Source organism: Schistocerca serialis, chromosome 8 (assembly GCF_023864345.2).
Source record: "Schistocerca serialis cubense isolate TAMUIC-IGC-003099 chromosome 8, iqSchSeri2.2, whole genome shotgun sequence".
Taxonomy (NCBI): domain Eukaryota; kingdom Metazoa; phylum Arthropoda; class Insecta; order Orthoptera; family Acrididae; genus Schistocerca; species Schistocerca serialis.
Window position 1 is genome coordinate 404,658,455 of NC_064645.1, and position 11,808 is coordinate 404,670,262.

At 43.9% G+C, this 11,808-nt stretch overlaps 1 pseudogene; it reads left to right on the plus strand.

The window, feature by feature from the left end:
- Positions 1-4,940: 4,940 nt before the first annotated feature.
- Positions 4,941-5,058, plus strand: LOC126417738 (5S ribosomal RNA; annotated as a pseudogene).
- The last annotated feature ends 6,750 nt before the right edge of the window (positions 5,059-11,808 follow it).

Consider the following 11,808-nt stretch of genomic DNA (forward strand, 5'->3'; position numbering starts at 1 on the left):
GGAGTTTGCTGTACGGCAGAATGATGAAGGTAAACTTCAAAAGTCAATGTTGATTTTAGACGAATAAGACCTTAACTTATTGGCAGAAAAGGTAAAAGACTCGACTTCAAAGGGAAAGAACGAGCCAGAGGTAAAATTGTAGTGACTGGCAAATCTTATACATTTAAAATATCTTAGGGGCGATAACACCAACCATTGTCAAAAGTCAAAATAAACTGGGTACTTTTTCGGCTATATGTAATTTGATATCATCACCTGTTTCTTCCATGCATTATTTCTTTTGCATATGTTTTACAGTTTTGTACTTTATCACAGTTTTTGCAAAATACTTTATAAACAACTTGCAAGTATTTTTAACAATTTGGGAAGTACTGATGTTTATTAAAAACAGTAACAATAAATTGATGCATAGTATTTTCTAAAATGCTTCCTCAAATTCAGGTCCCATTTAATCCCACACCACACATGTGAAGGAAACTAAATTGTTGCTGCATGCATGATGGCGGCTGAAATACTACACCTGTTTCTTCTGCACATTATGTATATTAACCGGAAAAATTGTTATTATAGCTTATATTTTAATTTTTACAACGTTTTTCTTAATTAAAAGATCTATTTTTCTATAAATTAGTTGAAACTGCAATAAAGCTTAGGTCTAACTCATATGTGTAGACAACTGTACAGAAAAAATAAATGAATAGTTTATATACTTCAGGAGATACATGTACCTAAATTCCGAAAAATGCAGCTTGTAGGATATAGAGAATGAAGATGTGACATATATTAAATTGTGTCTCAGAACATTCCTGGAGTATAGTCTTCATCCTGATGCATTTCTTCATCTACAGACTTCATCTTGGCATTCCTTTTGGCACTTCGTGTTTCTTTGGTGAGTGTGTATTAATTCCTTTTTGTACCATGAAATTACTATGGAGATAATTACTTAAAAGAATTTATATATGCCTAGCAATAGAAGCCTGCTATTAATTCACCATTATGTGTAAAACTCTAGGGGGTATTGTGGTATAATATCGTTTTCGATTATCGATTATCAAAGCATTTTCTTTGATAGAGGAAGGGGCGAAGTGGAAGTAATGTGATGGTGTAGATTGCCTGGATGCTACTGAACAGCAAAGTGGTTGGAAGGGTCTAGCATCCACTACAAACAGCGTCATTGTTAAAGTGAAAATCTGTATCATCATGAAGTGCTGCAGTGGGAGTTTCGCCCATGAAAAACTGATACCTAGCTTCCTCTGATGGTCTGCTTTGTTTGCAAAAAAATTTCAGGAGGACATAAACAAAACACTTCACTTAAGCGAAAATATGCACAAGGAAAGACGATCATTATCAGCTGCTGAAAACAGCAGTGTTACCAACATCTAAAATGTATTCGAAACGGAATTCGGATTTGCTGAAAGATATATATATATATATATATATATATTTTTTTTTTTTTTTTTTTTTTTTTTTTTTTTTTTTTTTCTAAATAACATTTGCTGAGCCAGCCGCAATGCTGAGTCGGCAGTAGTATCATTACATAAATTAGTTTTCCACCGTTTTACTTGCCTTATGTGAGGCGGATTACAAATTCACTTACATATATTGGAGCAAATGTAATGTGTAGCGACTTATCTATATTTTTAAACAATCAGTTTTGCGTAAAAAACTCGTTAGTAAAAATTTATGAATACCGAATAAAAGCTCCATATGAGACAAAGAAGTACCGATTACGTACGATACTGCCGGAGACGAGCCATTTGGAAATATCTGAAATTTTAATGCGTTGTTATTGAGTAAGAAGTTCAACTGACAACAAAAAATTTTTTTGGACAAGGTGGTTTTTCGGATGCACGTTTGAAGTTCTGGTAAATGAATAGGGAATTTTGCTTCACCTAGTGATGTTCGAGAAGAATTTGCAATGGGCATAATAAAAGCATGCTGTGTTTTACAAAATTATGTACCACAAAGAGATAGCTATAAATTTGAAGACATACTGAAGTTCCTCCAGAATCGGAAATTCCCCCAGGCCCTATAAGCAATCAAAACTCATCGCTAATTTTGTTTCGTGATATAAGTAAGATCTGGCTGCCTCGACAAGCGCGCAGAAACTGTAGGCAACGACATACGTACAGCCTGCTCACAACTGGCCGCGCAGAGCCAGATGGTTGCTGTGTACTCCGATGTGTTCCGCTGGCTGCCACAATCAGGAAATCACAGTCGCCGCCAAATGCGTGGTCTACATGTGCCGTCGTTGTTTCATTTTTCTGGCGCAGCCTGGTTGTCGCTGCCAGGCTGCCTAGCGCGTTAAAGCCCTAAAATGTTAGGGGCAGTTCGGTGGGGCAAAACAAGTGTCTGACGTTAAAATTGAATGGGAATATGGGCTATCGTATTTTTTTCTGAATGAAAGCTACAGATTTCGAGTTTTTACTGAATCGCGTAGGCGCTAAATTATTTCCAAAAATTACTTCGCTTCTTCGAGACCTGTACCTCCAATAGAAAGATTAATGGTCATTCCGGGATATTTAGCTACTGGGAATTCGTATGTAAGCTCAGTGTACAACTTTAAAATATTGAAATACACTACTGGCCATTAAAATTGCTACACCAAGAAGAAATGCAGATAATAAACGGGTAATCATTGGACAAATATATTATAATACAACTGGCATGTGATAACATTTTCACGCGATTTGGGTGCATAGATCCTGAAAAATCAGTACCCAGAACAACCACCTCTGGCCGTAATAACGGCCTTGACACGCCTGGGCATTGAGTCAGTCAGAGCTTGGATGGCGTGTACAGGTACAGCTGCCCATGCAGCTTGAACACGATACCACAGTTCATCAAGAGTAGTGACTGGCGTATTGTGACGAGCCAGTTGCTCGGCCACCATTGACCAGACGTTTTCAATTGCTGCGAGATCTGGAGAATGTGCTGGCCAGAGCAGCAGTCGAATATTTTCTGTATCCAGAAAGGCCCGTACAGGACCTGCAACATGCGGTCGTGCACTATCCTGCTGGAATGTAGGGTTTCACGGGTCGTAACACATCTGAAATGTAACGTCCACTGTTCAAAGTGCCGTCAATGTGAACAAGAGGTGACCGAGACGTGTAACCAATGGCATCCCATACCATAACGCCGGGTGATACGCCAGTATGGCGATGACGAATACACGCTTCCAATGTGCGTTCACCGCGATGTCGCCAAACACTGATGCCACCATCATGATGCTGTAAACAGAACCTGGATTCATCCGAAAAAATGACGTTTTGCCATTCGTGCACCCAGGTTCGTCGTTGCGTACACCATCGCAGGCGCTCCTGTCTGCGTCAAGGGTAACCGCTGCAATTGTCTCCGAGTCGATAGTCCATGCTGCTGCACACGTCGTCGAACTGTTCGTGCAGATGGTTGTTGTCTTGGAAACGGCCACATCTGTTGACTCAGGCATCGAGACGTGGCTGCACGATCCGTTACAGCCATTCGGAAAAGACGCGTGTCATCTCGACTGCTAGCGATACGAGGCCGTTGGGATCCAGCACGGCGTTCCGTATTACCCTCCTGAACCCACTGATTCCATATTCTGCAAACAGTCATTGGATCTCGACCAACGCGAGCAGCAATGTCGCGATATGATAAACCGCAATCGCGATAGGCTACAACCCGACCTTTATCAAAGTCGGAAACGTGATGGTACGCAATCTCCTCCTTACACGAGGCATCACAACAACGTTTCACCAGGTAACGCCGATCAACTGCTGTTTGTGTATGAGAAATGGGTTGGAAACTGTCCTCATGTCAGCACGTTGTCGCCACTGGCGCCAACCTTGTGTGAATTCTCTGAAAAGATAATCATTTGCATATCACAGCATCTTCTTCGTGTCGGTTAAATTTCGCGTCTGTAGCACGTCATCTTCGTGGTATAGCAATTTTAATGGCGAGTAGTGTACTTTTGTTTGTTTCTCTTTGTCGTTCACGGTGAAAAGGAGTCAATAAGGATTGTAGTTTATTTTACACACCGTGCTCATTACTTCCTAACAGCTTACTTGCTTCCCTCCAGTAGTTTCATCTTTTCAATTTGTTTTCATAGCCGCAGTTCTTAGGGTCCCTTACAAATCCTTATCACGATAAAACTGTATCAGCTTAAATGTTACCACCGTATTCCACTCCATATTCCATTTTAAACACTATAAATTCACACCCGTTCAACAAACATAGCATATCGCTACTGAACCAGGAAACATGGGACCTGGCGTCCATAGTAGGGAAAGGGACCAAGGTGAACGCACCGCCAACGCTTTGGTGTTAGTTAGTTAGTTGGTTACGTGTTCCATTTATCAATGGCACGTAAGAGCCGTTCTGGTGTGGAACGTGTCAAATGCACAAGAAACAAGTTTTTTTTAATATTATAGTGTTATACCTAAATATTTCTATTATCTATCCCATTCCCTTAAATGGCACAAAATGCATATATTACATCTCCAGATTTATTTACTCATATTTAAGAATTCATCTATGGTATAGAATGAGTTGTCAAGGACGTATGATTTCAATTTATTTTTGAAACTATTACTGCTGTCTGTCGGACATTTTAATTCATCTGGTAATTTATCAAAAAGTTTTATAGCAGCATATTTTACCCCTTTCTGTGCCAAAGATAGGTTAAGTAAAGGATAGTGTAGGTCTTTCTTTTTTCTGGTATTGTAATCATGAATGTCACGTTGATTTTAAACTGGTCCATGTGTTTGAGAAAAAATTTTATTAGTGAGTAAATGTACTGTAAAGCAGTTGTAAGAATTCCTAACCTTTTAAAAAGATGCCTACAAGACGTGCGACTATGAGCCCCACACATTATTCTAACTACTTTCTTTTGAGCAGTGAATACCTTTTGCCTAAGTGTTGAGTTGCCCCAGAATATTATTCCGTATGGCATCAGAGAGTAGGGCAACGGCCTTGCCACAATGGATACACCGGTTCCCGTGAGATCACCGAAGTTTAGCGCTGTCGGGCATGGTCGGCACTTGGATGGGTGACCATCCAGGGCGCCATGCGCTGTTGCCATTTTTCGGGGTGCACTCAGCCTCGTGATGCCAATTGAGGAGCTTCTAGACCGAATAGTAGCGGCATCGGTCAAGAATGCCATCATAACGACCGGGAGAGCGGTGTGCTGACCCCACGCCCCTCTTATCTGCATCCTCCGCTGAGGATGACACGGCGGTCGGATGGTCCCGGTAGGCCATTCGTGGCCTGAAGACGGAGTGCTTTTATGAAATCGGAGAGTGGAAACATGCAAAGTATGTTAGCTTACTGATTTCTACATACTCGAAATTGGCAGTTGTTCTGATTGCAAAAGTTGCTGAACCTGGTCGCTTTAGGAGATCCAAAATATGACTTTTCCAATTAAGATTCTCATCTACAGGGTGTTACAAAAAGGCACGGCCAAAGTTTCAGGAAACATTCCTCACACACAAATAGAGAAACGATGTTATGTGGACATGTGTCCGGAAACGCTTAATTTCCATGTTAGAGCTCATTTTAGTTTTGTCAGTATGTACTGTACTTCCTCGATTCACCGCCAGTTGGCCCAATTGAAGGAAGGTAATGTTGACTTCGGTGCTTGTGTTGACATGCGACTCATTGCTCTTCAGTACTAGCATCAAGCACATCAGTACGTAACATCAACAGGTTAATGTTCATCACGAACGTGGTTTTGCAGTCAGTGCAATGTTTACAAATACGGAGTCGGCAGATGCCGATTTGATGTATGGATTAGCACGGGGCAATAGCCGTGGCGCGGTACGTTTGTATCGAGACGGATTTCCAGAACGAAGGTGTCTCGAAAGGAAGACGTTCGAAGCAATTGATCGGCGTCTTAGGGAGCACGGAACATTCCAGCCTATGACTCGCGACTGGGGAAGACCTAGAACGACGAGGACACCTGCAATGGACAAGGCAATTCTTCGTGCAGTTGACGATAACCCTAATGTCAGCGTCAGAGAAGTTGCTGCTGTACAAGGTAACGTTGACCACGTCACTTTATGGAGAGTGCTACGGGAGAACCAGTTGTTTCCGTACCATGTACATCGTGTGCAGGTACTATCAGCAGCTGATTGGGCTCCACGGGTACACTTCTGCGAATGGTTCATCCAACAATGTGTCAATCCTCATTTCAGTGCAAATGTTCTCTTTACGGATGAGGCTTCATTCCAACGTGATCAAATCGTAAATTTTCACAATCAACATGTGTGGGCTGACGAGAATCCGAACGCACTTGTGCAATCACGTCATCAACACAGATTTTCTGTGAATGTATGGGCAGGCATTGTTGGTGATGTCCTGATTGGGCCCCATGTTCTTCCACCTACGCTCAATGGAGCACGTTATCACGATTTCATACGGGATACTCTACCTGTGCTGCTAGAACATGTGCCTTTACAAGTACGACACAACATGTGAGTCATGCACGATGGAGCTCCTGCACATTTCAGTCGAAGTGTTCGTACGCTTCTCAGCAACAGATTCGGTGACCGATGGATTGGTAGAAGCGGACCAATTCCATGGCCTCCTCGTTCTCCTGACCTCAACCCTCTTGACTTTCATTTATGGGGGCATTTGAAAGCTCTCGTCTACGCAACCCCGGTACCAAATGTAGAGACTCTTCGTGCTCGTATTGTGGACGGCTGTGATACAATACGCCATTCTCCAGGGCTGCATCAGCGCATCAGGGATTCCATGCGACGGAGGGTGGATGCATGTATCCTCGCTAACGGAAGACATTTTGAACATTTCCTATAACAAAGTGTTTGAAGTCACGCTGGTACGTTCTGTTGCTGTGTGTTTCCATTTCATGATTAATGTGATTTGAAGAGAAGTAATAAAATGAGCTCTAACATGGAAAGTAAGCCTTTCCGGACACATGTCCACATAACGTATTTTCTTTCTTTTCGTGTGAGGAATGTTTCCTGAAAGTTTGGCCGCACCTTTTTGTAACACCCTGTATATGTTACCGCCGGCAATTCGAACAGCAACCGAGGCCAACCGGTCCGTTGGTTCCGATTTGCCGCCAGTGCATTCTAAGCAAATCTCGGCCAACGAAGCGGTCGCCGGTCGCCCGTTGCCCTTCTTTCACCTACAGCGTGCGCGCCTATAAGGGAGCGATCGTGAGCTCAGCGGTGTTCTCGACGCCTCGCCGATGCTCCGCTCTGTTGGCGGGCCGCGCCTTCGGCTCAGCGCAGCCCCCGTCACGAGCACAGACAGCAGTGGGTCGGCCTGCGACACGAAAGGCGGGCCGCGCCGCTCACGACGCGGACGGCCCGCTTCGGCCGCCGAACATGGGGCGACAAGTGCTGGGGGCAGCCGCGGCGCGCCGCTCCCGTTCTGCAATCGATGCCAGTCGGAAGTGGCCGGACGCGAAAGGACGGAGAGACCCGGCGACTGAGGCCTCTGCCCGCGCATTCCAGGCCGCCGGCTTGGCGCGCGCTGCGTCGCTGCACACCTCCCCGCTCGCGCATCTGTCTGCCGGCCGAGCCAGCCGCATCGTCCATGAGCGAGTAACGGTAACAGTCACAGCCACGTTGTGGGACCATCTTCTTGGGTGCTAGGGACGCAAGAACCGACAGCCGGTAGACTCGAGCTTCGCCACCATCTGAACTACCTCACAAATAACCTACAGCACCCAGAGAGGAGGAGGAGACAAAATGGAACTCCACAAATTGAAGAAGTATGTGATGTTTTTGCAACGATTATACACTACTGGCCATTAAAATTGCTACACCACGAAGATGACGTGCTACAGACGCCAAATTTAACCGACAGGAAGAAGATTCTGTGATATGCAAATGATTAGCATTGCAGAGCATTCACATACGGTTGGCGCCGGTGGCGACACCTACAACGCGCTAACATGAGGAAAGTTTCCAACCGATTTCTCATACACAAACAGCAGTTGACCGGCGTTGTCTGGTAAAACGTTCTTGTGATGCCTCGTGTAAGGAGGAGAAATGCGTACCATCACGTTTCCGACTTTGATAAAGGTCGGATTGTAGCCTCTCGCGTTGGTCGAGATCCAATGACTGTTTGCAGAATATGGAATCAGTGGGTTCAGGAGGGTAATACGGAACGCCCTGCTGGATCCCAACGGCCTCGTATCAATAGCAGTTCGACATGACAGGCATCTTATCCGCATGGCTATAACGGATCGTGCAGCCACGTCTCGATCCCTGAGTCAAGAGATGGGGACGTTTGCAAGACAACAACCATCTGCGCGAACAGTACGACGACGTTTGCAGCAGCATGGACTGTCAGCTCGGAGACCGTGGCTGCGGTTACCCTTGACGCTGCATCACAGACAGGAGCGCCTCCGATAGTGTACTCAACGACAAACCTGGGTGCACGGATGGCAAAACGTCATTTTTTCGGATGAATCCAGGTTCTGTTTACAGCATCATGATGGTCGCATCCGTGTTTGGCGACATCGCGGTGAACGCACATTGAAAGCGTGAATTCGTCATCGCCATTCTGGCGTATCACCCGGCGTGATGGTATGGGGTGCCATTGGTTACACGTCTCGGTCACCTCTTGTCCGCATTGACGGCACTTTGAACAGTGGACGTTACATTTCAGATGTGTTACGACCCGTTGCTCTATCCTTCATTCAATCCCTGCGAAACCCTACATTTCGGTAGGATAATGCACGACCGCATGTTGCAGGTCCTGTGCGGGCCTATCTGGATACAGAAAATGTTCGACTGCTGCCCTGGCCAGCACATTCTCCAGATCTCTCACCAACTGATAACGTCTGGTCAATGGTGGCCGAGCAACTGGCTCTTCACAATACGCCAACTTGATGAACTGTGGTATCGCATTGAAGCTGCATGGGCAACTGTACCTGTACACGCCATCCAAGTTCTGTTTGACTCAATGCCCAGGCGTATCAAGGCCGTTATTACGGCCAGAGGTGGTTGTTCTGGGTACTGATTTCTCAGGATCTATGCACCCAAATTGCGTGAAAATGTAATCACTTGATAGTTCTAGTATAATATATTTATCCAATGAATACCCGTTTATCATCTGCATTTCTTCTTGGTGTAGTAATTTTAATGGCCAATAGTGTAAAATTGAGTCAAATTTACAAAGAACTTGGCAGTAAGAGCCCACTTATCAGCATTACGTCTCACCCACTGGCCCAGCTGCATGTACTGATTCTGTTGGGAAGGATATCACAGAGCCATCGCAGCCTCGCTGGAGGCAAGCTGGCCCACAACTATTGTAATTGGTCCCTGATATACTGGTACTGGGACGGAGTTGACCTCCAAGCTGATACTATACATATGCTTTCGGGGCAGGTCTGTGGATCTTGCTGGCCACGAAAGTGCCTCAACATCACGTAGACAGATCATAGAGACATGTTTCAAGCCTACACAAACATTGTCATGTTAAAAAATGTCTTCATCTACTTGGTTACTCTGCAATTCACACTTAAGTGCCTGGCAGAGGGTTCATCGAACCATTTTCATACTACTTCTCTGCCATTCCACTCTCGAATGGCACGTGGGAAAAAGGAATACTTAAATCTTTCCATTCGAGCTCTGATTTCTCTTATTTTATTACGATGATCATTTCTTCCTACGTAGGTGGGAGTCAACAAAATATTTTCGCATTCGGTAGACAAAGTTGGTGATTGAAATTTCGTAAATAGATCTCGCCGCAAAGAAAAGCGCCTTCGCTTCAGTGACTGCCACCCCAACTCGTGTATCATATCAACGACACTCTCACCCCTATTGCGCGATAACACGAAACGAGCTGCCCTTCTTTGCACTTTTTCGATGTCCTCCGTCAATTCTACCTGGTAAGGGTCTCATACTGCGCAGCAATATTCCAGCAGAGGACGGACAAGTGTACTGTAGTTTGTCTCTTTAGTGGGTTTGTCGCATCTTCTAAGTGTTCTGCCATCAAAGCGCCGTCTTTGTTTCGCCGTCCCCACAATATTATCTATGTGGTCTTTCCACTTTAAGTTGCTAATTGTAATTCCTAGGTATTTAGTCGAATTGACAGCCCTTAGATTTGAGCGATTTATCATATACCCAAAATTTATCGGATTTCTTTTAGTGCCCATGTGTATGACCTCGCACTTTTCTTTGTTTAGTGCCAACTGCCACTTTTCGCACCATACAGAAATTCTCTCTAGATCATTATGCAATTGGAATTGATCGTCTCATGATTTCACTAGACGGTAAATTACAGTGTCATCTGAAAACAGTCTAAGGTGGCTGCTCAGATTATCACCTTTATCATTTATGTAAATCAGGAACAGCAGAGGGCCTATGACACGACCTTGCGGAACGCCAGATATCACTTCTGTTCTACTTGATGATTTACCGTCTGTCACTACGAACTGTGACCTCTCTGAGAGGAAATCACGAAACCAGTCACACAATCGAGACGATACTTCATATGCACGCAATTTGATTAATAGTCGCTTGTGAGGAACGGTATCAAAAGCCTTCTGGAAATCTAGGAATATGGAATCGATCTGAGATCCCTTGTCAATAGCACTCATTACTTCATGGGAATAAAGAGCTATTTGTGTTGCACAAGAACGATATTTTCTGAATCCGTGTTGGTTATGTATCAATAAGTCATTTTCTTCAAGGTGATTCATAATGTTAGAGTACAGTAATGCTCCAAAATCCTACTGCAAATTGAGGTCAGTGACATGTTTCTGTAATTCAATGGGTTACTCCTATTTCCTTTCTTGAATATTGGTGTGACCTGTGCTACTTTCCAGTCTTTAGGAACAGACCTTTTGTCAAGTCAGCCGTTGTATATGATTGCTAAGAAAGAGCGCTATTGTGCTATTGTGTCTGCATACTCTGAGAGGAACCTGACTGGTATACCATCTGGACCGGAAGACTTGCCTTTCTTAAGTGATTTGAGTTGTTTCGCAACACCAAAGATATCTACATTTATGTCACTCGTGCTAACAGCCGTTCTGGTTTCGAATTCTGGAATATTTACTTCGACTTCTTTCATGAAGGAATTACAGAAAACTGTATTTAGTAACTCCGCTTTAGTGGCACCATCATCAGTAACATTTCCATTGCTATCGCGCACTGACGGTATTGACTGTTTTTTTGCCACTGGTGTGCTTTACATATGACCAGAATCTCTTTGGGTTTTCTACCATATTTTGAGACAATATTTCATCGTGGAAACTATTAAAAGCATCTCGCACTGACGACCGCACTAAATTTCGAACTTTCGTGAAACTTAGCCAGTCTTGGGGATTTTGCATTCTTCTGAATTTGGCATGCTTTTTTCGTTGCGTTTTCAGCAGTGTTCTGACGTGTTTTGTGTACCATGGTGGATCAGTCCCGTCTGTTATTAACTTATGCGGTATGAATCTATCTATTGCTGTCGATACTGTATCTCTGAATTTGAGCCATATCTGGTCTGCACTTACATTATTAGCTTGGGAGGAATGGAGACTCTCTGATGAAGGCACCAAGCGAATTTTTATCTGCTGTTTTAAATAGATATATTTTGCGTTTGTTTTCAGTGGTTTTGGTTGATATGGTTTTGAGCCTCGCTACAGTGACGTTGTGTTCACTAATCCCTGTATCCGTCATGACGCTCTCTATTAGATCAGGATTATTTGTGGATAAAAGGTCAAGTGTGTTTTCGCAACCATTTACAATTCGTGTGAGCTCATGAACTAACTGTTCAAATTAATTCTCAGAGAAAGCATTTAGTACAATTTCGGAAGATGTTTTCTGTCTACCATCGGCTTTGAACATGTATTTTCGTCAACAA